Consider the following 25,512-nt stretch of genomic DNA (forward strand, 5'->3'; position numbering starts at 1 on the left):
CAGTGAAAATAGGGATGCCCTATTCAACAACAACCACAATTTTATTATTTATACCCTGCCCATCTGAATGGGTCACCCCAGCCACTCTGGGTGGCTTACAACATATTAAGAAGCATAATATAATGTTGAACATTTAAACACTTTCCCATTCAGGGCTGCCTTTAGATGTCTTCTAAAGTGTACATGGGGCACGGGTGGCACTGTGGTCTAAACCACAGAGGCTAGGGCTTGCCGGTCGGAAGGTCGGCAGTTCGAATCCCCGCGACATATTTTTATTTACAACAGGGGTGAGCTCCCATTGCTCGATCCCTGCTCCTGCCAACCTAGCAGTTTGAAAGCACGTCAAAGTGCAAATAGATAAATAGGTACCACTCCGGTGGGAAGGTAAACAGCGTTTCTGTGCGCTGCTCTGGTTTCACCAGAAGCGGCTTAGTCATGCTGGCCACATGACCTGGAAAAACTGTCTGCGGACAAACGTCGGCTCCCTTGGCCAGTAAAGCGAGATGAGCGCTGCAACCCCAGAGTCATTCATGACTGGACTTAACTGTCAGGGTTTCTTTACCTTTTTAAAAGTATACATAGTTACTTATCTCCTTGGCTCAGGGGTCGCATAACTCCATATACCCTCCAACATTTCTGCGATAAGAAGAGGGACATCCTAAGGAAAAGCAAGGCATTCTGGGATCAAAACAGAAACCGGGACAGCCTCTGTGAATCTGGGACTGTCCCTGGAAAATAGGGACACTCGGAGGATGTGAGAGTGCTGGGAGATGCTGTCCAGAACAGATGGAGGACACTAGGTTGATGAAGTTTGCGTTAGGTCATAAAGCAGGGCTTCTGCTATGTCTACTTTTGCACAATGCCTAGCATTTTCAACAATAATAAAAATAAAGAAATCCAGAGAGCTGGTCCAGGTTCAGCCGGTGATCTTTGTGGTTAAGTGGGGACTTCAACACAGATCCCTGGACCAATTCCAGTCCTCTAATATACAATCCACTGCAATTTTGAGTCATTCAGGACAAGTCTGGGGAACCTCTGGCCTTCCAGATGTTGCTGAACTACAGACTCCATCATCCCTAGCTATTGAGCATGCATGCTGGGGCTGATGGGATTTGTAGTTTAGCAACGCCTAGAGGAGCAAAAGTTCCCCACACTTGATTTAGGGAGTGAAATGTCTGTGTGACCACCTGAGATTAGAAAAATCCAGAACCTGTATGAGAAATATACATCCTGGCTTCGGGGGGGGGGGGATGGATATTCTGAATCTGAATACGTCAGACGTTCTTAGATCCTCTGATGTGTATTTGTGGATGTAACTGAAAGCCAGACAACACAGTGTCAGATGCAATCTGCAGGAAATTATTCTTAATGCAAGTAGATTCTCTAGAGTGAAACATGCGTAAGGTTTTTTTTTCCCTTTCCACCTGGGGCGAAATGTTTGGCAACATATTATGTTAAATCTGCATAAATTTACATCAAGCATGCGCAATTATGTAAATGAGGGTCTCTCGGTTTCTAGCTTTTGTAAAGCAGTCCAAAGGGGCTGGCTAGCGGTGGGCAATGGGCCAGGAAGAGCTGTGAATGAAGCTCATGTGATGTCTGGGTCCAGCATGCATGCGCAAGAGGAGTCAAAGGGCTAAGCAGGGAAGTGGTATGTGGCCGGGAGCCAGCCAATTGCAAGGCGTTCCCAGTCCTGTGGATGGCAATGACAGCGACTGAGATATGTGCTGAACTCCCAAAATGAAATCAATGGGACCTTCGTGAGCTTAACTAAGCAATGCATCCAAACAGGTTCACCCATTGCCAAGAACTCTTGTCCTTGTAGTGGCCACATGGAAGAGAGAATTTCAGCAGGGGCAGCTTCTCCCTTCTGTGAGTGACCAGCTCCAGAATCGCCTCTTCCACTCCACAGCTTAGCACCTGCTCACCCAAAAGTCATCCAGTGAGGAGGGATGGTGGCATAGGGTTGCCAGGTTTGGACCCTAAGAAGGATCCTGTACCTTTAAGACATGGACGGGCACCTGCAACCTTCAAGATGTTGTCGGACAACAACTCCCATCACCCCCAGACCACTGGCCATGCTGCTGGGGCTGATGGGAGTTGGAGTCCAACAACCTTCAGAGGGTCTACTCTGCTTGGAGTGGAAAGCTTAGAAAGAATTTCTTGCATTCCTCCCTTCCCGCAAGCCTTAAAGGCGCAGGAGCCCCTGCTTGGCATATGGACCAGATAACCTTATCTGTGAAATAGGGAGGAAGGAAATGCAAACTGCAAGATCTGGCCTCGGGATGGCTTCAGCTCAGGCTGCACAGCTGTGGAGTCCCAGGAGCATCACCAGCTCCCAGGGATGGGATGGGATAAGACTATCAGCAAATGATGGTCTGCATGTGTGCATCTGAGTGCGGAAGGAGAACAGGGCCCAAAGGGAGATGCTTCCCACAGCGGGTCTTCAGGTAGGCGATAAGCAAAAGAACGCCCTTATCTGCTGTAATTAGTGCAATCTCCCCCAAACTTCAGATAGCTAGGACAGAGCAGCCCTTGGTTCTTGGCTTTGGTGCATGCATATATTTATCTAGACAGGAAAACTGCTTTTGGACAGGGTGTTTAGAAGCAGAGAAGCAGCAGTGGGTGTGGAGTGGCCTGACCCCATTGGCACTTGCTGTTCATTCCCTAAAATCCCCCTTCCCAAGGGTTCAAACTCATTTGCCAAATAGGAATTTGAGGTGATGTGTGGTCCTCTGCTCAGTCACCCACCAGTAAGCAATGACTGGAGAGGGGTCTTCTCAATTAAAGAACCCTGTGCATCAGGCCCAGGCAACCTCAGTCTTGAGGACACAATGTGGCCCTCCAAGCATTCTATATGGCCCTTGGAATTCTCCCCAGGCCACTCAGGGCCTGCTTCACCCCCACGAGTTTTTGCCTGTCTGAGATGTGTCCTTGATCATGCCTCGCACTTGTCTGGATAGACGATCGAGAGTGTGAAAAACAACTGACTGCACAAAGGTAACATGTACACTCCTTCTTCCACCCACTTTTGCCTCTGGCCCTGCCCTGCATGTGCTCCTCAGTGTCAAGGAGCCAGCCAGCAGTAAATCACACCATTCAAAGTTGGAGTTAACTCATGATTAGCAAGAACACGACCTGCACAGACTTGGTGGAGTGTCAGGCCTAATGAGCACAGCAGCTCATTCCTGGTAGGATCAGTTGCCGAGACTGAAAGTCCCCGCCTCCCTGCAGCCATCTAAGCCCCCTCCTTTCCAAGGTTTTCTCCAAGCAATCGGAGACTGCGCCTCCATCCAGCATGCCACTACTCCACCCATTTCAGCTCTCCTCTGGTTCTGGGAGACAAGCTTGTTGCTGCAGGAGGGGGTGACTTTTCACCAGCCTGACTCACCTCTGCCTCTTGGCCTCCCTCCTCTCCTCTCCTGCTTCTGCTTCTGGACTGCTTCTGCCACAGAGTCCCCCTGCTCACTAAGCCCTATTACCTCTTCAGCTTCCAACAATTCCTCTCCCCAATCTTCTCCCTTTGATCATTGCACACCACCACTCCCTGGGCTCTGAGCCTTCTTCTTTTGGGGATACCCCAGCTGCTTCCTGCCACCATTCCTCTGCATCCAACCAATCCTTGACTCTCAGAAGGTTGCCTAGAAAGAGGGTTCCCCATCCTTCCTCAGGGAGGGCTGCCTGGGCCAAACCTTGCATCCTTCCTGCACCAAACAAACATTGCATTGATCTGCCATATCTTTTCAGTACATCATTTAAGCCGGCTGATGGCGTTATTTACTCTACTGTAGGAGGTTCCTGCAGACCGTTGGAGCATCATTCAGGTGGTCCTTGGCATCTTGGGGAAGGATGCTTGACATGTCAATTCCATGGAGATCCAATTCCCATGCAATATGAGAAAGAAAAGAAGCAACAGAAACACCACTTTAAACCATACCACCAATACAATTGCTGCAAGAGGCAGAAAAATTACTAAGTGGTCACCAAGTGGTTTGGGGGCAGTTAATTTGGGAACCACTGCTCTGCTTGCTGTTCTTACTCTTCTGTTTTGTGTGTTTGGTTTTTTAAATTGAGTTTTTCTGGTCAGTTAGCAACATTGGTGGGGCTTGTCCTTGCTGCTGCAGGCTATGGACAGACAGTAATGTTGGAGCGCAGGACTCCCTCCCTCTTTGGCCTGTTCCATCCTGTGTTCTAGGTATAGGCATAGAATTGTGGAGTTGGAAGGGAACCCGAGGGTCATCTAGTCCAACCCCTGGGTGGGTTCGAACCGCCAAGCTTCTGGTTAACAGCCAGATGAATGGACCCATTGTGCCACAGGATAGGGTTGCTGTATTTCAAAGTTGTTGAGCTTTTGGGGGGGAGGGGGGCAAACTTTTTTTAGTTTTGACCAAATGAAGTTGCTCGAATAATGTACAAAATTTGGATTAATATAAAAGATACAGGAGGAAAAGGCTAGTATAAGAACTCACAAAGGGGAAGAGGGGAGTTCAACAGATTCTTTGAAATCTTGTTTTTATGTTGGTTGTTGGATAACTGGTTGTAAAATTTTAAAACTTGAAAAACTAAATGCATATACAGTCATACTTCAGGTTACAGACGCTTCAGGTTGCATTTTTTTCGGGTTACAGACCAGCCAAAACCCGGAAGTACTGGAACTGGTTACTTCTGGGTTTTAGCGGTTGCACATGCGCAGAAGTGCTAAATTGTGCTTTGCGCATGCGCAGAAGCGCCAAATCGCAACCCGCGTGTGTGCAGATGTGCCACTGCAGGTTGCAAACGTGCATCCCGCATGGATCACATTTGCAACCCGAGCGTCCACTGTATTTAAAGTTGCCCAAATGAAGTTGTTGAGCTGTTTTAAAGGAAATTCACCAAAAACTAGACTTCCGACATCGGTTGCCATATGGCCAGATTTTCCCGGATATTTAAGCGATTTTTGCCCGGACACTGCTTTCGACTGCAGTATTCCGGCTATAGAGACATCACCTTCCCAACAAAGGTCCTTGTAGTCCTTATAAAGGTCTGTATAGTAAAAGCCATGGTTTTCCCAGTAGTGATGTATGGAAGTGAGAGCTGGACCATAAAGAAGGCTGATCGCCAAAGAACTGATGCTTTTGAATTCTGGTGCTGGAGGAGACTCTTGAGAGTCTCATGGACTGCAAGAAGATCAAACCTCTCCATTCTGAAGGAAATCAGCCCTGAGTGCTCACTGGAAGGACAGATCCTGAAGCTGAGGCTCCAATACTTTGGCCACCTCATGAGAAGAGAAGACTCCCTGGAAAAGACCCTGATGTTGGGAAAGATGGAGGGCACAAGGAGAAGGGGACGACAGAGAACGAGATGGTTGAATAGTGTTCTCGAAGAGACGAACATGAGTTTGACCAGACTGTGGGAGGCAGTGGAAGACAGGAGTGCCTGGCGTGCTCTGGTCCATGGGATCACGAAGAGTCGGACACGACTAAATGACTAAACAACAACAACAACATTCCGGCTATGTCCAGCAAATTCCAGACGTATAGTAACCCTACCACAGGAGGGCAGCAGGAACAGGCAGTTCTAGGAACAGACTGGCCTGCCAGGCCCCAGGTAGCCGGTGACTCAGCATTCTAGTGCCGATAAAGAGGATTTGCTTTTGGCAGACAGGATGGCGGTGTCTCCAAAGTCGCGTTCTTGAACTGACCTTTGAAGGTGGCCTTAGCAAGAGTGGAAGAAGCTACTTGTGACTCAGATCGCCGTGCTTGGCAGAAAAGCGTTACAGGGTGTAGCGCCACCTGTTGGGAAAGGCTAGGAAGACAGTAGTGTGGTGTAGCAGCTACAGTGCTGGAAAGATCTGAGTTCAAATCCTTGTGTTATACTTTCTGATAGTGGCCAGCCATTATCATTCTCTCCCCCCTTTAGCAGTGTGGTGTAGTGGTTAGAGTGCGAACTGGGACCAGGTTCATATCCCCACTCGAGCAAGAAGCTCGCTGGGTGACCTTGGGCCAGTCACTGACCTACCTCACAGGGTTGCGGTGAGGATGCAACAACGAGAGCGAGAGCCATATACGCCACCTTCAGCTCATTGGAGGAAAAGTGGGGTACAAATGCAATAATCAAACAGAGGTTGGATGGCTCCTGTCAGGGATTCTTTAGTTGCATTTCCTGCATTGCAAAGCGGGGTTGGACTAGATGACCGCTTAGGGTTCCCTTCCAACTCTACAGCTCTATGATCCTATGAATCAATCTATCCATCGCTTGCCTACCTTGGCAGGGCTAAAATGGGAGAGCTACCTGGTGCTTCTTGGAGGAAGAATGAGATGCAAATTTGGTATACTGTATTAATGTACATTGGGATTAGTTGGGACAGTTCCGGCTGCATCAAAGCCGAGCAGAAACTCTAAGGAAAAACGTCTTTCTGAGGTTTTCCCCCTTTCTTTTCTCTCTCTTTTTCTCTTGCCCAACACCCTAGAATGAGATTAGGCTGGGAGGGGGGGCACTGTGTAAGGGTTTAAATAGGTGGCAAGTCTGCCGATATCAGTTGGTTCTGCTGCAGACATTTTTGCAGCAGTAAATAAATTAAATTAAAGCAGCTGATCCTGCCATTTCTTCACCCCTGGGAAACAGAGGAAGGATTTCTCCTCCCCATGGAGAAATTTTTGTGAAATGATCTGCCTGGTTCCTCAGCCAGCAATAGGGTGGGGGTATTTCTTCTGCGCCCCACCGTGGTGGAAGATGTCTAGGGAATTTGCTAAGATCCTTCCTCTCCTGCCAGAGGCCTCTGGTTCGTTTTGGAAGGAGCGCAGAAATCTGCCTGTTCCTCCTGCCCCGCTGGGCACTCAACTCAGTGGCTGCCAAGGCTAGAATTCAGCCCTCTGCTTCATGTCTGCTTGAACATGTAATTTTGGGTGTGGGCTATTGTGGTGGGGTGTGCAAGGCAGTGTGGTACAGTGGTTACCATGCCAATAGCCACAATGGCTCTGAACCTCCATGATCAGAGACAGAAATGTTTCTGAATCCCCATTGCTGGAAACTGTGGGATGGGAGAGTGCTGTTGTGTTAGATTTCTGCTTGCACATTCCCCCCAGGTGTGCATGTGGGAATGGATGCTGGGCTGCATGGACCACTGGCCTGATCCAGAGGGACTCTTCTTATATTCCTGTGTCAGTCTAGGACTTGGAAGGCCTGGGTTCAAATCCTGACATAACCCTGAAGCTCGCAGGGTGACCTTGGGCCAGTCGCCGTCTCTCAACCTGGCCTACCTCACAGGCTTGTCGTAAGGACAAAACGAATCACTGGGGGGAGGCAGAGGACACCATGCGAGCTGCCTTGAGTGCCTTGGAAGAAAGGGAGGTTCGAACCAGTAAATACGTAATCGATAATGCATGTGGCATGTTCGTGCAAATATGGGTTTGTGGGAGTTGGCAAGTGAGTGCCAGGAGGGGGACAAGAAAGAGAAACAGTGCCCCATTTCCTCATCTGTTGGAAGCCAAATCCCCCTTCCCACCGCCCATCCCATAACCTACCTGAAATGTGTGTTTTTCTCTGTCTTGCTCCAAGAAAAGTCCAGCTTTTGCTGGCGGGGTGTGGGAGAAGCCAGAAATCTTCTGCAAGCCTACAGTGCCATCTACTGGCTCCCGGGTTAGTGATGGGAAACAACTTCCTTCCTGGACTTTGACACAAAGGGCATTTTCATGCCCAGAGCTTAAATTTTCCCCACACAAAAGATCCACCAGTGAGGCAGCTACAAAGCATCTGTGTGTTGTGTGGGCATTAGATGTCCCCTGCTGATGGCATTCACCTGTGGGCCAGGCAGCCCAAGAGAGGATCAAGGCTTGCTTTTAAGTTTGGCACAGGGAAAGAGTCCTCAGACTGAAAGCAGCTTATAGAGCCAAATGATCTCAAAAAGCTGTACAGAATCACAGAATCACAGAATTGTAGAATTGGAAGGGATCCCAAGGCTTATCTAGTCCAGCCAATTGGTGCCAAAGAAGGATATAACTTTCTTTATGTATGCTACAGACCCTTGATCATCTTGGTTGCCTTCCTCTGCACACCTTCCAGCTGATCAACATCCTTCTTAAATTAGGTAGCCCAGAACTGGACACAGCATTCCAGAAATTGGGTCTGTCCTTGCCTACAGTTCTGAAAGAAGAAGGCAGAAAGGACAAGCGGTTGACCAGGCATCAGGAACCAATCTCTGACCATTGGGCATGCTGGCTGCGGCTGCGGCTGGGGAGTCCAGCAATATATGGTGGGCCTCATCCCTATGAAAGATGGTCCCCGTTCCAGCTCACCTTCTTTCCCTATCACTAGGCATGTCCTCATTGCCTCTCCACTTCCCTGGCTCATATCTTGCCAGCCCCAGGTGTATATTTGCTGGGCAGCCTCAGCAACTCATCTGCGTTAATAATATTGGCCTCTCTTCCAAGTCTGTTGTTGCTGCTGCTGCTGGCATCTGTCTGTCTCGAGAGACAATGGAGTGCACCTCCGGGGGTGAAGTCAAACCACTGCATTAGCAGCACCAAAGCACAAGCCTGGGCAGTGTGTCTGGAAGTCCTGGGCTGCCCAGATGACAAGACCCCCCTCTCGGCCTCACTGATGGGGTCCAAAGGAATGCAAAGCAACATGTTTGGCACCAACTTCACTGCAGGAGTTGCAGGAAGGAGGCATACAAGGTGCTATTCAACCAACTTAGAGACTCCACTCTGGATTTGTGTAGGCTTAGCTCCTAAGCCATGGGCAGGCAACCTAAGGCCCAGGGGCTGGATCCGGCCCAATCGCCTTCTCAATCCGGCCCACAGACGGTCCGGGAATCAGTGTGTTTTTACATGAGTAGAATGTGTGCTTATATTTAAAATGCATCTCTGGGTTGTTTGTGGGGCCTGCCTGGTGTTTTTACACGAGTAGAATGTGCGCTTTTATTTAAAATGCATCTCTGGGTTATTTGTGGGGCTTGGGAATTTGTTCATTTTTTTCCCTTCAAAATATAGTCCGGCCCCCCACAAGGTCTGAGGGACAGTGGACCGCCCCCCTGCTGGGAAAGTTTGCTCCTAAGCCCTTTCTTCTCCCGAAGATATCCCTCAAGGCAGTGGAGGTTTAGGGTCAGAGTTTTTCTTCTCCTAGATGGGCTACCTTCCCAGGTTGACGAGCCTTATGCAAAAAAGCTTTGCACACTCAGTGTTTTTAAAACCTGGTGAAACTGCTTCTGCATCACTGAGGACTAGAATGATTGATTCTTGACATGCACAATTCTGGTAGCTGTATGGGACTGGGGAAAGAGCCCATAGGAAGCTGTCTTATACAGAATCAAGCCATTGGTCTATCTAGGCCAGTGTTGTCTACACTGACTGGCAGCAGCTCTCCAGGATTTGGGGCATAGAGTCTTTCCTGTCCCTACCTAGAGGTGCCAGGTATTGAACCCGAGACCTTCTGCACGCAAAGCAGATGCTCCACCGCTGAGCTATGATACAACATTGGAGCAAGGCAGACGATCCCAGTGGCGTGGTTTTCAGCAGAGCCCCACATTTCCAAATCTAGGGGTGGAATGCAGTTGTTTCCGACAGGTCCAGGAGCACAGCACACAATCTGCCTATTCAGTGGTGTGCAGGTTTTGCTTTTAAATGCCTGGAAGCAAAACAACCACATCATTATTTCCTTATTTAGCCAGCAATCCTACCTTGTGAACGAGTTCAGACTGTTTCTGGGGAATACTGAGTTTACCTGAAAGTTTATTGGGGAAGGATAATAAATAGCAAATAATCTCCAGGAAACAGCTACTTTTCTCCTCCTCAATTCCTGCTACAGCAGCCTGAGGGCCGCATTGTTTCATAATCAACCTTCCAGGGGCCACACACTCCTCCATCCTTCTTCCAGGCAGGCAAGAGGCTTCTTCATAATTTGCAGACAAATTCCAGCCAGGCGCAAGCACTCAGGTGAGTGGAATGGAACTGAGGAGCAGGTGTGGCTTGGGGAAGTTCCTGAGGTCCGAACAGAAGGCCCTGGAGGGCCATATTTGGGAGGTTTTCCCCAGGCATGCTCTAAAATGTGCAGGTGGTGCAGGGGAGCATTTGATACATTCCAGGGCTTGGCTGAGCCAAATTTCTCTGGAAAGAAAACATCTGAGGACTCCCCCCGCCCCATGAGAATATCCAACACAGTGACCGTAAAAGTAGAAATGGGGAAACCGAAGAAAAAGGAAACACCAGCTCACAATGACCATTGAGGCAGCCAGCTCTGTTTAAACACACAAGTCAATATGTGCCATCTAAAGGTTCTGATAGGTATCAAAACAAAATTGACATTTATACAAAAGACCTTTTAAGGTAGCAATGGCAGTGAGGTCCTCTGACCATTGCATAATAGAGGGTGTTTGTCCTTCCAGGCTCAAAGCATAGGTCTCTTAGCTCTCTAAAGGGCTGGCAAAATCCATTACTCTTCAAGCACCTTCCTCTTTCAACAAGTTTTTCGAATGTGGATGTCTTCACCCTAATTTATGTCTTCGTTGGACATGAAACTGCTTTTACATATGAAACTGTTTCTTAAGTGGTGTGTTTGTGTGTATACATTTGTTTTTGCCTGTTTGTATATACAGGATTTGTTTGTTTGTTTGTTTGTTGCATTTATATACCTCCTTTCTGCCAAGGCACTCAAGGCAGTTTACAGTTTTCAAGTAGTGTACAAGAATTGTTTTTAATCCATGGAACCGTACGGCTTTCCGTGCAGGAAATCCCCAACTCCATCCCAGACATGTGCAGTTAGGACTGGGGGAGACACCGACAGACAGTCTGACGCGACAAGCAAGGCAAGCCCCAATGTTCCTGTCATTGGAGATTTAACTTCTGCGAGCCAAGGCAATCTGAAAATGGCAACTGAAGCAACACACCCTATCCCATGGGCAGGCAAACTAAGGCCCAGGGGCCGGATCTGGCCCAATCACCTTCTAAATCCGGCCCGCAGATGGTCCGGGAATCAGTGTGTTTTTACATGAGTAGAATGTGTCCTTTTATTTAAAATGCATCTCTGGGTTATTTGTGGGGCATAGGAATTCGTTCATTTCAAAATATAGTCTGGCCCCCCACAAGGTCTAAGGGACAGTGGACCAGCCCCCTGCTGAAAAAGTTTGCTGACCCCTGCCCTATCCCAACATTCGCAGGGCATTCTCTAAAGCACGGGTGTCAAACACAAGGCCCGCGGGCCGAATCCTGCCCGCCAGACCTCGTCATGTGGCCTGTGTAGCCGCCGCCGGCCGCCGCCGGCCGCCAGCCTTCACCTTTTATTCTCACTTTTTTTTTTGACACAAGAAAGCCGCCTCTTCAGCGCATGCACGGCAGCCTACAAGCCAGAGAACGTCTGCCCTCTAGCGGCGCCGGCCGTTCTACACAGGAAACCTCCACTTTACATGCATTCCTACAGATACAACCGGCCCTTTGAGGGTGACCAAACTGCTGATGCGGCCCCCGATGAATTTGAGTTTGACACCCCTGCTCTAAAGGAAGGAAGGAAGGAAAGCACATGGAAAAACCAATGTTCAGGACCTCTGCCAGGTAGGGAGTCTATTCATCAGGTCCATCCAGCATGGTCAAGAGTCAGGAACGATGGGAGGTATGTTTCAAAACACCTGGAGGGCACCGCATTGCCTACCCCCAAGCTTGATCAAGGAAGCTCCCCAGACATTACCCACCTACAACTCCCATCATCCCTGGCCATTAACCTTCAACCTGGGGCTGATGGGAGCCTGAGGACATCTGCAGGGCTGCAGGTAGCCCATCCTTGGGTTAAGTGAACCTTGAGCTTGGCTGAGAGCTGAAGCAGCTCCCCAGATACCCCGTAATGGAAGACAATCAGACAAGGTCAGGTGTCACATTGGACTGCTGGGACCTGGAGAATGGCTGATCTGGTTTGATAAAGTGCCAGTCAGGAAGAGAAGCAGCAAGGAAGATAGAGAAAATAGTGACATCAGGGCCATTGTAGTGAGCAAGCTGCTGTTCTCGGGGAGTCCCCATTGCATCCTCCAACATTTCTCTGATGAAAATAAGGGTGTCCAATTCCATATTAATTATAATTTTATTATTTATACCCCTCCCATCTGACTGGGTTGCCCCAACCACTCTGGGTGGCTTCCAACATATATATATAAAACCTATTATTATTATTATTATTATTATTATTATTATTATTATTATTATTATTATAAACCATCCCTATACAGGGCTGCCTTCAGATGTCTTCTAAAGGTTGCATAGTTACTTATCTCCTTGGCTTGGAGGTTGCATAACTCCATAACCTCCAACATTTCTCTGGTGAAAATGGGGACGTCCTAAGGAAAAACGGGATGCTCTGGGATCAAATCAGAAAGCGGGACGGCTTCTGTACATCCAGGATTGTCCCTGGGAAATAGGGACACTTTTAGGATCTTTGGCTCCCCTTTCCAGGCTGTTCCCACCAGCAGATGACCCAGGCCCCAGTTCTGCTTCTCCAAAGTGTTGTGCCGGCACCCTTTGCAAACCAGCCAGCAGACGGCTGAATGGACCAGCGTTCAGACAAGGAGCCCAGGGCTGGGAGCCAGCATCTCAGACAGACCTGTTTTCCTGGGAAGCTTGGCGTTCTCCAGCGCTGCTACCACACCCCCTCTCCCTGGACCCCGGGCTCCAGGGCTGGAGGCCAAGGATGGCTTTGATTTACGGGCTTGGGCCATGGCCAGCCTTGGGGACGGATTTGGCAGGGATCTCGCAGCGGCACCAGCATATGGCAGGGCAGCGGGCAGCCTCCCTCGACCGTGGCTTGCAGACCCCGCAGCATCTGGGAAACTTGGGTGAGCCAGGCCGGAGAAGGCCTCATGCCAGCTGGGAAGTGCCAGGCTAGGTGCCAGCTCTGCCAAGCTGCCTCTGTTGCCTCAAAGGGACCCGCAGGCAGAGGAAGGTCACTCCTTTCCAAGCTTCTGCCCCACCCCACCCCACCCCACTTTAGCTCTCTTTCGGAGCCTTTGCCTGCCTGCTGGAATGCCAAGCCCAATGCCTGCCAGTCAAGTCCCCCCGTCGCCATGGAGCCATCAGGAGTCATAAACTCTCCTTTCGGTCTTGCCAGATCTTTTCAAAGGGCAATTCCTGTAGACCCAGGGAGGTGGCAATATATGGCCCCAGGGACAGGGGGGAGGGGGTGGGGGTCTCCTGTCCCTGCTGTGATTTGTACTGTAACTAAACAGATGGAGGCCGGAAGCGTGATAAATTTGCAGAGGTGAGGCTTTTTGTGTGGGAAGCGATCAGGGCTCTGTAGAGACACCACCATGCTAAGAAAGATATATTTAAAAGAAAAAGGGGGGGGGGAATAATCCTGCACCCAGGCAACCTTAGATTCCATGCCAAGAAAGTTTGTTTTGCAGCTTTTAGAAATCCTGCATAACATGTGTGATTTATACTCTTTCTTTTGCATGGTGGAGTCCGCGTTATTTAATTATGGGGAGGGGTCAAGACAGCCTCCAAGCACTGAACCCACCCCCCACCCCCCGCAATTGCTGGGAAATCTTGTTTGAGATGGTAAGATGGTGTCAGGCTGCTCACACTCACTCAGAAAGAACATCACATGTTGTCATTTTTCCCAGGTTACCCTTCCTGTATGCAAGACCAAGAAACCTGTATGTGCAACTTTTCCTGTAAATCGTTGCCCTAAGTAGCAGCATTCAGGGAGACTACTGAGGCTCAGGTCATTACACCATACCCTCCAACATTTCTCAGATGAAAAAAGGGGCATCCTATTTAATTATTTATTATTATTATTATTATTATTATTATTATTGTTATTATTATTATACCCCGCCCATTTGACCAGGTTGCCCCGGCCACTCTGAGCAGCTTCCAACATATATATCTCACAAACTTCCCTATGCCTGGAAGTTCCGTATGCAGATGTCTTATCAAGGCTGTATACAATGGTACCTCGGGTTACAGACGCTTCAGGTTACAGACGCTTCAGGTTACAGACTCCGCTAACCCAGAAATAGTACCTCGGGTTAAGAACTTTGCTTCAGGGTGAGAACAGAAATCGTGCAGCAGCGGTGCAGCAGCAGCGGGAGGCCCCATTAGCTAAAGTGGTGCTTCAGGTTAAGAACGGACCTCCCAATCGAATTAAGTTCTTAACCCGAGGTAACACTGTAATTACTTATCTCCTTGGCTCGAGGATTGCATAACTCCATACCCTCCAGCATTTCTCTGATGAAAATAGGAACATCCTAAGGAAGAGTAGGACATTCCAGGATCAAATCAAAAACCGGGATGGCTTCTGTAAATCCGGGACTGTCCCTGGAAAATAGAGACAATTGGATGGTCTGCATTACACTTCAAGCAAGGCTCTGTGATTCTTTCCTCCACTTTTACTTTGAACTCAACTCAGCATGAGGAAGACAGTGCTTAAACTGAGAGCTGCATGACCTGACTCCCCAGTTTCATTTTTCAGGTAGCAACTGCCTTCTTGAACAGAGAAAGTTGCAGGGAAGTCGCTTTGGGGCGGCTGCACCCACATTTTGCCGCACACCCCGACAGAAAGTTGACCAAGGGTGATTGACAAAGCATGTTTAGCTGCTTCTGTTGCAAGGATGACCTAGAGGTGTCTAAGAAATCTTTAGATGCTCAAAAATCTCCCTGCAAATTCACAGCTTCGGCCAGTAGTTTGCTGAGAGAGCTACTGCAGACTCCAGAGGCGGTCAACTCGGCTCAAGAAATCTGAAGTAAATTAAGCCCGCCGAGATCCTGCCCCATTGTGTGCCCTTGTGGCCCACGAAGGGAGAAAGTTGCCCTGGGGCACAGCTTCCCGAAAACCCTGGAGGCGTGCGGGGGCTGCAGGGGGGGCAGGCCGTAATCAATGCAGTGCAGTGGGGTGACATGAAGCTGTCACCCGGGTCCCTTTGATTCCTTTAATAAATGAATGTGCTGCATGAGAGAAGCACTGTAGCATGTTAAGAGCTGTCATCAGAATTTATTGATGCCACAGGAGACGGTCGGAGTCAGTGGGAAAAAATGCGGAGATTTATGGACTCGCCAAGGCCTCCGGTTCTCCAGCCGCCCTCCCCGCCAGCTCTACCGGGGCCTAATAAATCCCTTCATTGTTCTCCTCCTGCTGTCCGGACAGTGGCATTGACTGTGCAGAAGGTTTGAGTAGCTCCTGTGCCAGTTCCTTGTGGGAAGGAACTTCTGCGGGGAAGGTCATCGCTTCCTTACAGTCGCCCCAAGGCCAAGGTGTCGGTTGTATGATCTGGGGGCTGGCGGCTACCTCCGAAGCTGGGGAAGGAGCGTGAATCTGTTCCCTTCAGTTGGAGGCGAGAGAGGGGGTCGCATTGTTAACCACTTCCGATTCCAGGGGAGAACTCCCACCTCTCTATAACATGTTGTTGTTGTTGTTTAGTCGTTTAGTCGTGTCCGACTCTTCGTGACCCCCTGGACCAGAGCACGCCAGGCACTTCTGTCTTCCACTGCCTCCCGCAGTTTGGTCAAACTCATGCTGGTAGCTTCGAGAACACTATCCAACCATCTCGTCCTCTGTCGTCCCCTTCTCCTTGTGCCCTCCATCTTTCCCAACATCAAGGTCTTTTCCAGGGAGTCTTCTCTTCTCATGAGGTGGCCAAAGTATTGGAGCCTCAGCTTCATGATCCGTCCTTCCAGTAAGCACTCAGGGCTGATTTCCTTAAGAATGGATAGTCTATAACATAGTGGTTGACAATCCACTTTGCATGCAGAAGGTCTCAGGTTCCTAACCTGAAAGTTTAGAGTCAGGGCAATCAGCAATACTGAGCGAGAGGGATCAATTCAGTATAGAGAAGCTTCTTGTGTTCCGTTCTTCCCAAAAAAGCCAGCACTGTGATAACTCAAGGATGGCCATTGTGACAAAAGCACTCTGTGCATGCCCTCGAACACCTTCACATTTGCTCTACAGGGGGCTGAGCAATGAGCGTGTTCTCTTTGCAAGCACAGCAGAGGAAGTGTACCTGGGCACTGAAAGGAAACTTATTGTCCTCATGTGACTGAGAAGTACAAGAACCTATCTAAGTCAATTCCCATCAAGCACCTGATCCATTTCCCAGGCATAGTTTCCGCCTGGCATTTAAAGCCCTAAACGGCCTCGGTCCTGTATACCTGAAGGAGCGTCTCCACCCCCATCGTTCAGCCCAGACACCGAGATCCAGCACCGAGGGCCTTCTGGCAGTTCCCTCATTGTAAGAAGTGAGGTTGCAGGGAACCAGACAGAGGGCCTTCTCTGTAGTGGCACCTGACATGTGGAAAGCCCTTCCATCAGATGTGAAGGAAATAAGCAGCTATCTTCTCTTTAAAAGACATCTGAAAGCAGCCCTGTTTAGGGAAGTTTTTAATATTTAATGCTGTATTGCTTTTAACACTTGATTGGAAGCCGTCCAGAGTGGCTGGGGAAACTCAGCCAGATGGGCAGGGTATAAATAAAAATAATAATAATAATAATAATAATAATAATAATAATAATAATAATAATAATTACTATTATTATCATTGGCTCAGGCAAGAACAAAAGCCTTCACTTCCCCATTTCTGCTCCCTATATGGAGTACTCCCATCACGCATGTTCAAATGTAGGACACTTTGTCTTGATGGGCTCATGACACTGCCCTTTAGTTCCTAAGAATGCCAGTCAACATTGTGGTGGAAACACTTCAGAGACCAAATATATATTGGGGTGTACGTGTGTGTTGGTCTACTACATTGTTGGTCTACCACATCAGGTATCTTGAGAAGCACCACCTTTGAGGCAGCTTACCTGCAACTACCTACCTTCCCCTGGAATGTGCATCCACTAGACATTATTGGGTATCATCTAGGGAGCCCTCCAGAGCTGGGGTGGTGAACCTGTGGCCCTCCCAATGTTCTTTGACTCCAGTTCCCATGAGCCCCGTCCAGTATGGCCAAATTTCATGGAGGTTCTAGCCCTGTACCAGTTGTTCCTCATTCCTGCCTCAGAGGGCAGTGCTACCCTCTCAAGCAATAATCTCTCCATTTGCTCAACAGGATTCCACACACACACCCTGGACCTTTGCCATTGTTCAATGTCTGCTTCCAAGATGAAGTTCAGGCTCTCTTCTGAGGAGGCCCTTGTTGCCAGAACAGAAATCGCTTCCCAGCCTCTCTCTCTCTCTGGTCTGTATATAAGCAGAGCCTAATGGGAAGCAGATGCGCTGGAGACAGGATGCTGGGTCAGAAGCCATGATTTGGAGATGGGGGAGTCCTGGCACAGAAGACCAGCCCCTGGGGCACATCTGCCTGTAGATGGACCCAGGTGGGAGCTGCGGCAAGGCCAGTATGCAGAGGAGAGATCAGGAGCCAAGGGTGGGTCAGGAGGCAGACCCAAATATCAGAGAGGGTCCTGCACTTAAGGGAGGTGGGCCAAGGACCAGAGAGACCTGGAACGTGTTCCTCCCAACTGGTTAGCACCCTCTTGTTCCAAACTATCTGATGAAGTTTCATGTGGAGAACTCCGCCTGGGAAGTTGGAGCCAGTTCCTGCAAAGGAACCGAGTGTAGGCTGGATCCTGCTTTCTGCTTCCTTCCAAATGTCCACAGCATATCTTCGTAACCCTATGGCTGCCTACCAGATGCTTCACACAAACACACACACACTGGTGAGAACAGCTCTCACTTGTGGGGTGCCTCAGGGTTCTGTCCTCTCCCACATGCTTTTTAATATCTATATGAAGCCGCTGGGAGAGATCATCAGGGGGTTTGGACTGGGTGTTCATCAGTATGCAGATGACACCCAGCTCTACCTCTCCTTTAAATCAGAACCAGTGAAGGCGGTGAAGGTCCTGTGTGAGTGCCTGGAGGCGGTTGGACGGGTTATTAGGGACTGCGCTGCAGAATTAGCTGGGGTATTTACGGACATTTTTAACCTATCCCTGTTGCAGGGTTCTGTCCCTACCTGCCTGAAGACATCGATTATAGTGCCAGTCCCCAAGCAGTCAGTGGTGGTATCTCTCAATGACTATAGACCAATAGCTCTAACATCTGTCGTTATGAAATGTTTTGAGAGATTGGTGCTAGATCATATTAAGGCTGGTCTTCCATCCACTCTAGACCCGTTCCAGTTTGCATACAGAACCTACGCAAGGCTGTTGTTTGTGGACTACAGTTCTGCCTTCAATACAATTCTGCCAGACAGGTTATTTCTTAAAATGACCAACTTGGGTATACATCAGAAGATCTGTCTGTGGGTAAGGAATTTCCTGACTGATAGGCCGCAGACAGTGAGAATGGGACCTCACTATTCTTCTACTCTAGTGTTAAGCACAGGAGCCCCTCAGGGATGTGTGCTAAGTCCCTTTCTCTATTCCCTGTACACATTTGATTGCACCCCACTGTATAAGTCCAACACAATCATCAAATTTGCGGATGATACAACGGTGGTGGGGCTCATTAGTGAGAACAATGAGACTGCTTATAGGAAAGAAGTACAGGGGTTAATTCAATGGTGTAAAGAAAACAATCTTATGCTTAACACCAAAAAAACCAAAGAACTCATAATTGACTTTAGGAGAAAGAAAAGTGTATTTTTACCATTGCACATAAATGGCGAGGAGGTGGAGAGGGTTGGTAGTTTTAAATACCTGGGCATTTATATCTCTGAGGACCTCTCATGGACTGCAAATATTAATATGGTTGTGAGGAAGGTGCAGGGGAGGTTGTATTTCCTGAGAATGCTCAGGGGACTGAATCTATCTCAGCACCTACTTCTGTCCTATTATCACAGTACCATTGAGAGTGTCTTAACCTATAGTGTATTATCGTGGTATGGGAGCAGCTCTGAAACGGATAAAAAAGCTTTACAGAGAATAATTAAAATTGCCCAGAATGTTATTGGGCTCCAACTACCAACCCTGGATGAGATCTTCACGTCTCGCACTTTGAAGAAGTCACACAATATCCTGAGAGATCCCACCCATCCTGCTCACAACTTCTTTGAACTGTTGCCTTCGGGCAGAAGATATAGGACAATGAAAACACGAACCACACGCCTTCTGAATAGTTTCTATCCAAGAGCTCTGATTGCACTAAATAATGATCTTAGGGCCAGTTGCAAGAAATAGCAAGCAGGAAGTAGGAAGGAATGAGATAGGTTTTAGGTTATGTTATGCCTTTAAATAGGTTATGTTATATTCTGGATTATGTTATGTTTTATAGATTATGTCTGAATAGGATGAGAATGTTGGAGATACGTGCAAATGTGTATGTGAACCCGGTCTTTGGGTGGGTGTTTGATTTTCGTTGTTGTGTATACTGTGTATATATGGACAATGACAATAAATTTATCTTATCTTGGAGGATGGATGGCGGCTAACAGATTGAGGTTGAATCCTGACAAGACAGAAGTACTGTTTTTGGGGGACAGGGAGCGGGTTGGTGTGGGGGATTCCCTGGTCTTGAATGGGGTAACTGTGCCCCTGAAGGACCAGGTGCGCAGCCTGGGAGTCATTTTGGACTCACAGCTGTCCATGGAGGCACAGGTTAACTCTGTGTCCAGGGCAGCTGTCTACCAGCTCCACCTGGTACGCAGGCTAAGACCCTACCTGCCCGCGAACTGTCTCGCCAGAGTGGTGCATGCTCTAGTTATCTCACGCTTGGACTACTGCAACGCGCTCTACGTGGGGCTACCTTTGAAGGTGACCCAGAAACTGCAATTAATCCAGAATGCGGCAGCTAGACTGGTGACTGGGAGTGGCCGCCGGGACCACATAACACCGGTTCTGAGAGATCTGCATTGGCTCCCAGTACGTTTCCGAGCACGATTCAAAGTGTTGGTGCTGACCTTTAAAGCCCTAAACGGCCTCGGTCCAGTATATCTGAAGGAGCGTCTCCACCCCCATCGTTCAGCCCGGACACTGGGATCCAGCGCCGAGGGCCTTCTGGCGGTTCCCTCTCATGGAACTTTGAAGTGTCAGGCATAGCTCTAATGGCTTTAGCCCAAACGTAGCAGAGTTTTCCTGCACAGCAAAGAAGCTAGTTGAGGTGGAAATGACTAGTCAGCTAGACTCAGAATAACTATTTACAGGATTTATTAAAAGGAAAAATAAAACCAGCAGAGTTTCTGCATACAAAACAAAGCAAAATAAATCCTTTCTTTCTCTCTCTCTCCTAACCATACGCAGCACTCCTACTCCTAACACACCCCTAACATCATACTGTCCTAGCAAACCCTAGATAACAGAGTTGAGTGCTGGTCGTTAACCAATCAGAGTAAGTAGTTTCTAGGTCAAGCAGACCTGGGCTTTCTGCCAAGAGTAAATTGACACTGCCTTGAGTTAATTGTGCGAAGCCAGAATCTGTAAGTTTCCCATGAGAACCAATTAACAGAAACTGAACACCCCTCACAGATTCTGCTGGACAATTAACATCAAATACACCTATGTAGGAGATTACTTTTCCAGCAAACCTAAACCCTTGCACATTCGCTTGTTCTTTACCTTTGCCAATGGTTTAGTTAACACATCTGCTACATTTTCTTCACTTGATACATAAGTACAGGTGATTACATTGTCTTGTACACAGCAACGCACATTTTGGTATTTTACAGAGATATGTTTGGAACGCGATTTGAAACCCTCTGTTTTACTTAAGGTTATACAAGCTTGATTATCAATGTAAACTTGTACTGGTTCTCCACAATTTACATTTAAATCTGTTAACAAATGCTTGAAATAAATCACCTCGTTGCACAATTCACTCAACGCGGCGTACTCTGATTCCGTTGATGACACACTTACAACGTCTTGCTTGCGTGACCGCCAGCTGAATAAAGCTCCACCGACCATTATGACTAGTCCTGTGACAGATTTTCTATCTGGCAAATTTCCCCAGTCACTATCACAGTAGCAACTCAACATTTCATCCTCTGAAGAATTTAATTGTAACATATAGCCAATTGTCTGTTTGAGGCATCTCAGAACTTGTTTTACCCCTTTCCAGGCATTTAGTGTGGGTTTTGAGACCAATCTACTTAATATGCCTACTGCATAGCTAATATCAGGTCTGGACCACTGTGCTAGATACAATAAACTTCCAATTACAGAATGATATACATCAGGATGTTCAAATTCAGGACTCTCATCTATATGAAGTGTTTTTATGAAACCTGGATCCATAGGCACCACTGCCCCTTTGCAATCCTGCATCCTGTATGTAGTCAGTAGTTGTTTAACTTTGTTCTGCTGACTAATTAGGCAGCTGCCATCTTGGGCCCAGCACACTTCCAACCCTAGATATGTCCTAACCGGGCCTAAGTCTTTCACTTTGAACTTACTGGACAATTGCTTGGCAAACCTTTTAGTTTGTTTATCTGTTTTGCAAGCATACAATACATCATCTACATAAATCAGACAAAACTCTTGATCACTGCCTGTACCACGTACATAAACACAATTGTCAGCTGTACTCTGCTTGAAACCAAATGACACTAAGGCCTCATGGAAACATTTGTTCCAAGATCTTGCAGCCTGTTTGAGACCATATAGAGCTTTGTTTAATTTCAACACTCTATTGGAACCTGTCTCATAACCAGGCGGTTCGGCTAGATACAGGTCTTCTGATATTGATGCATGTAAATATGCAGTCTGGATATCAAAATGGTTTAACAGGAGTTTTCTCTTTGCTCCAAGCGTTAAAATCAGCCTTACACTGTCCCCCTTAGCAGTAGGGGAAAAAGTCTCGTCATAATCTTTTCCAGGCCTCTGAGAGTATCCTTGAGCCACTAAACGAGCTTTGTATTTGTACTCTCCTGTCACCAGAGGTTTAAGTTTGTACACCCACCTGCAGCCTACAATCTTTGCCCCCTCAGGCGCTGCTACTGGTGTAAAAACCTTGTGCTCATTCAGAGAGGACATCTCTTCCTCCATTGCCTGTTTCCAGAGCTCTGCCTCCTCTTTTGGTAACTTTAACACCTCCTGAAAACTCTTGGGCTCTGCAATTACACTAAATACATTTGCAGTATCTGGAGAAAAACGCACTGGAGGCACTCCTTTGTTTTGTCTTTTAGATCTTCTGGGAGAAAATTTTTCTTCTGACCCACTTTCCTCCTCAGAACTATGACCTCTCTTTTGTTGCTTAGCAAATGGTCTCTGGCTAATTCCACTTTCTTGAGAGCTCTTATCTGAACTTTCCTCCCCCTCAGACTCTGATTCTCTATGTTTACCTTCAGAGTCATGAAGCTCCTGGGAAGGTTCAAACCAAACCTCAGTATTGGCATGTAGTCTCTCCCAGCCACTATGTTCACAAAAACTGGCATTCCTGGAGATCACAATGCCATTTGTCCCTTCAGCAAAGCGGAAACCTTTTCCCAGCTCCTGGTAACCCACAAACACTAACTGTTTGGTCTTAGGATCTCCCTTCTTCCTCATTTGTTTTGGAATTAACACCCAGGCTTTTGATCCAAACACATGCAAATGGTCAATTTTGGGTTTTTTCTGAAACAATTTAAAGTACGGAGTTGTACCTATTGTTTGATGAAAGAGCCTATTTTGGAGATAACACGCGGTGAGCATGCTCTCCCCCCAATAAGACATGGGCAAATCAGCATCATCAAGCATGGCAAACATCATGTCTTGTAAAGATCTGTTTTTTCGCTCTGCAACGCCATTCTCCTCTGGGGGAAAAGCGTTCGTTTTTCTATGCCCAATGCCACGCTTTTGTAACCAATCTCTAAAAGCATTTGACATAAATTCGCCACCTCTGTCCGTCTGAATCCTTCTGAGTTTAATGGACAGAAATCTTTCCACAGATGCCACCCAGCCTTTAAACTTAGTGAACACGTCACCCTTATTCTTCATGGGAAAAACCCAAGAATAACGCGTGGCGTCATCCACAATTGTTAATGAAAAACGCGATCCACCCCTGCTTACAGGAAATGGACCAATTACGTCCATGTGAACCAGCTGTAGTGGTGACTCACTAACTCTGTCACTTCTGGGGTAAGAGACTCTGTGGGTTTTAACCTTTTTACAAATATTACAATCAAGGTACTTGTTACAACTCTTTAAATTACCCCCATCAGCCAATTCAGACATTTTTAGTACACTTTTCCAGCCAGCATGCCCCATTTTCCTATGCAATAAGTGCACACAGTTGTCATGTATAGCTTTGTTATTCACTGCAGGCTGAGATTTACTGACTACTGCTGCAACTTGAGATCCTGCTTTAAGCCAAAACAAGCCTCCCTCTGACTTAGCAGTGCCTAAAATCTCACCAGCCTTCTTAATAATGCAACTGTCTCCTTCAAAATACACTTTAAACCCAGCTTTTAGCAAACAATCTACAGACATCAGATTGCTCCTTAATGAAGGCACACAAAGTACATTTTGCAGGCATTCACGAAGACAAGGAACAAAAACTGCACCCCCCGAAATCACTTCGGAAGTACTTCCGTCTGCTAGAGCCACCTGGCTGCGCTGTGCTGAGTTCTTGGAAACAAACAATTCATCTGAATTTACGATGTGCCGAGACGCTCCCGAATCGACCACCCAGACAGCTTGTTTCTCATCAGCAATCTTGACCTCGGCGGTCACCAGTTGAGCCGACTGTTTTCGTTTGAAGAATTTCTTTTTACGCTGCTGCTGCTGCTGCTGATCTCGTCTCTGCTCCTGCACCGGCCACTGAGACTTGACCAACTCAGGACATTGTCGTTTTAGATGCGCTGAAGACCCACATCGAAAACAACGCCTAACAGCAAACGCAGACTCCTCACCGGCACGCTGCTCTTGCTTCACCCCTGGCACGGCATGAGAACTCCTTCCAAACCGCCCGCCTGTAGAAGCCTCTGCAGCCAACGACCTTTCTTGCCTCTTCTGCCACTCTTCAATCAAACGCCCAGTAACGTAACTGATTGATAAATCACGCTCCTGTATGCCTTCTAGAGACAAAACTAAATTATCCCAGCTTTCCGGGAGAGAACTCAAAATAATAGCCACCTTCTCCTGCTGATCTAATGCACAGTCTCTTTCCTGTAGCGCAGCAAACTTTAACTGTAAACTGTGTAGGTGTTCCTGCATTGTAACCCCAGGCTGTAACATTGCCTTGTACAATGCCTTGCGAATGAACAGCTTGGAAACCGCTGTCTCACGCACATGGAGTTCTTTAAGTGCTTGCCACACACCTCTAGCTGTCTTGATTCCCCTCACATACGGCAACTGGGAATCTTCCAGCCCCAAGACAATTGTGGCCCTTGCTCTTTGGTCTTTATCGAGGTCTTCATCATCAGGCTTCGCAGGAAACTTACTCACCACTTGCCAGAGACGATCCCTCTGCAGCACTGCCTGCATGCGTTCCGACCACAGCAAGTAATTGGAGTCATTCAGACGCTCAAAAGCCATCTGAACTGGTTGTGAGGCCATCTTGAGAGCGATGTCCCTGGAACCCGGAACCAGCTACTCACGACCACCGAGAGAGAAAACAGGAACCACAGCACCCAGCACTCACACGCTGCAGCTGTTGTCCTTGTGTCCGCTGCGTCACCAGCTCACCACAGTCAGGAACCAGCCAGTGTCCATCTGCTGCACCAACAGGAACAACACCTTCTGGAACTACTGGAACCAACACCGTTGATGCTGACACCACCACAACTCAGGCTGGCAGCACAATACCCATAACCTCATGGAACTTTGAAGTGTCAGGCATAGCTCTAATGGCTTTAGCCCAAACGTAGCAGAGTTTTCCTGCACAGCAAAGAAGCTAGTTGAGGTGGAAATGACTAGTCAGCTAGACTCAGAATAACTATTTACAGGATTTATTAAAAGGAAAAATAAAACCAGCAGAGTTTCTGCATACAAAACAAAGCAAAATAAATCCTTTCTTTCTCTCTCTCTCCTAACCATACGCAGCACTCCTACTCCTAACACACCCCTAACATCATACTGTCCTAGCAAACCCTAGATAACAGAGTTGAGTGCTGGTCGTTAACCAATCAGAGTAAGTAGTTTCTAGGTCAAGCAGACCTGGGCTTTCTGCCAAGAGTAAATTGACACTGCCTTGAGTTAATTGTGCGAAGCCAGAATCTGTAAGTTTCCCATGAGAACCAATTAACAGAAACTGAACACCCTCATTGCGAGAAGTGAGGCTACAGGGAACCAGACAGAGGGCCTTCTCGGTAGTGGCGCCCGCCCTGTGGAACGCCCTCCCATCAGATGTCAAAGAGATAAATAATTACCTGACATTCAGAAGACATCTTAAGGCAGCCCTGTTCAGGGAAGTTTTTAATATGTAACGCTGTACTGTTTTTAACACTGATTGGGAGCCGCCCAGAGTGGCTGGGGAAACTCAGACAGATGGGCGGGGTATAAATAATAAATTATTATTATTATTATTATTACCAGGAAATCTGTTCTGAACAATGTAGGAATTGGACCTTTAGTGTTGCGGAATCTACCCTCTGGGATGCCCATCGCTTGAATATTCGACAGGCACTATCTTTGCGTGTTCAGACCTTTAAACCTCCCCCTTAAATAAATTCAGACAAGACTCAAATTTTGGTTTGGTTTATGGCA

This window comes from Podarcis raffonei, chromosome 5 (assembly GCF_027172205.1).
Source record: "Podarcis raffonei isolate rPodRaf1 chromosome 5, rPodRaf1.pri, whole genome shotgun sequence".
Classification (NCBI taxonomy): Eukaryota; Metazoa; Chordata; class Lepidosauria; order Squamata; family Lacertidae; genus Podarcis; species Podarcis raffonei.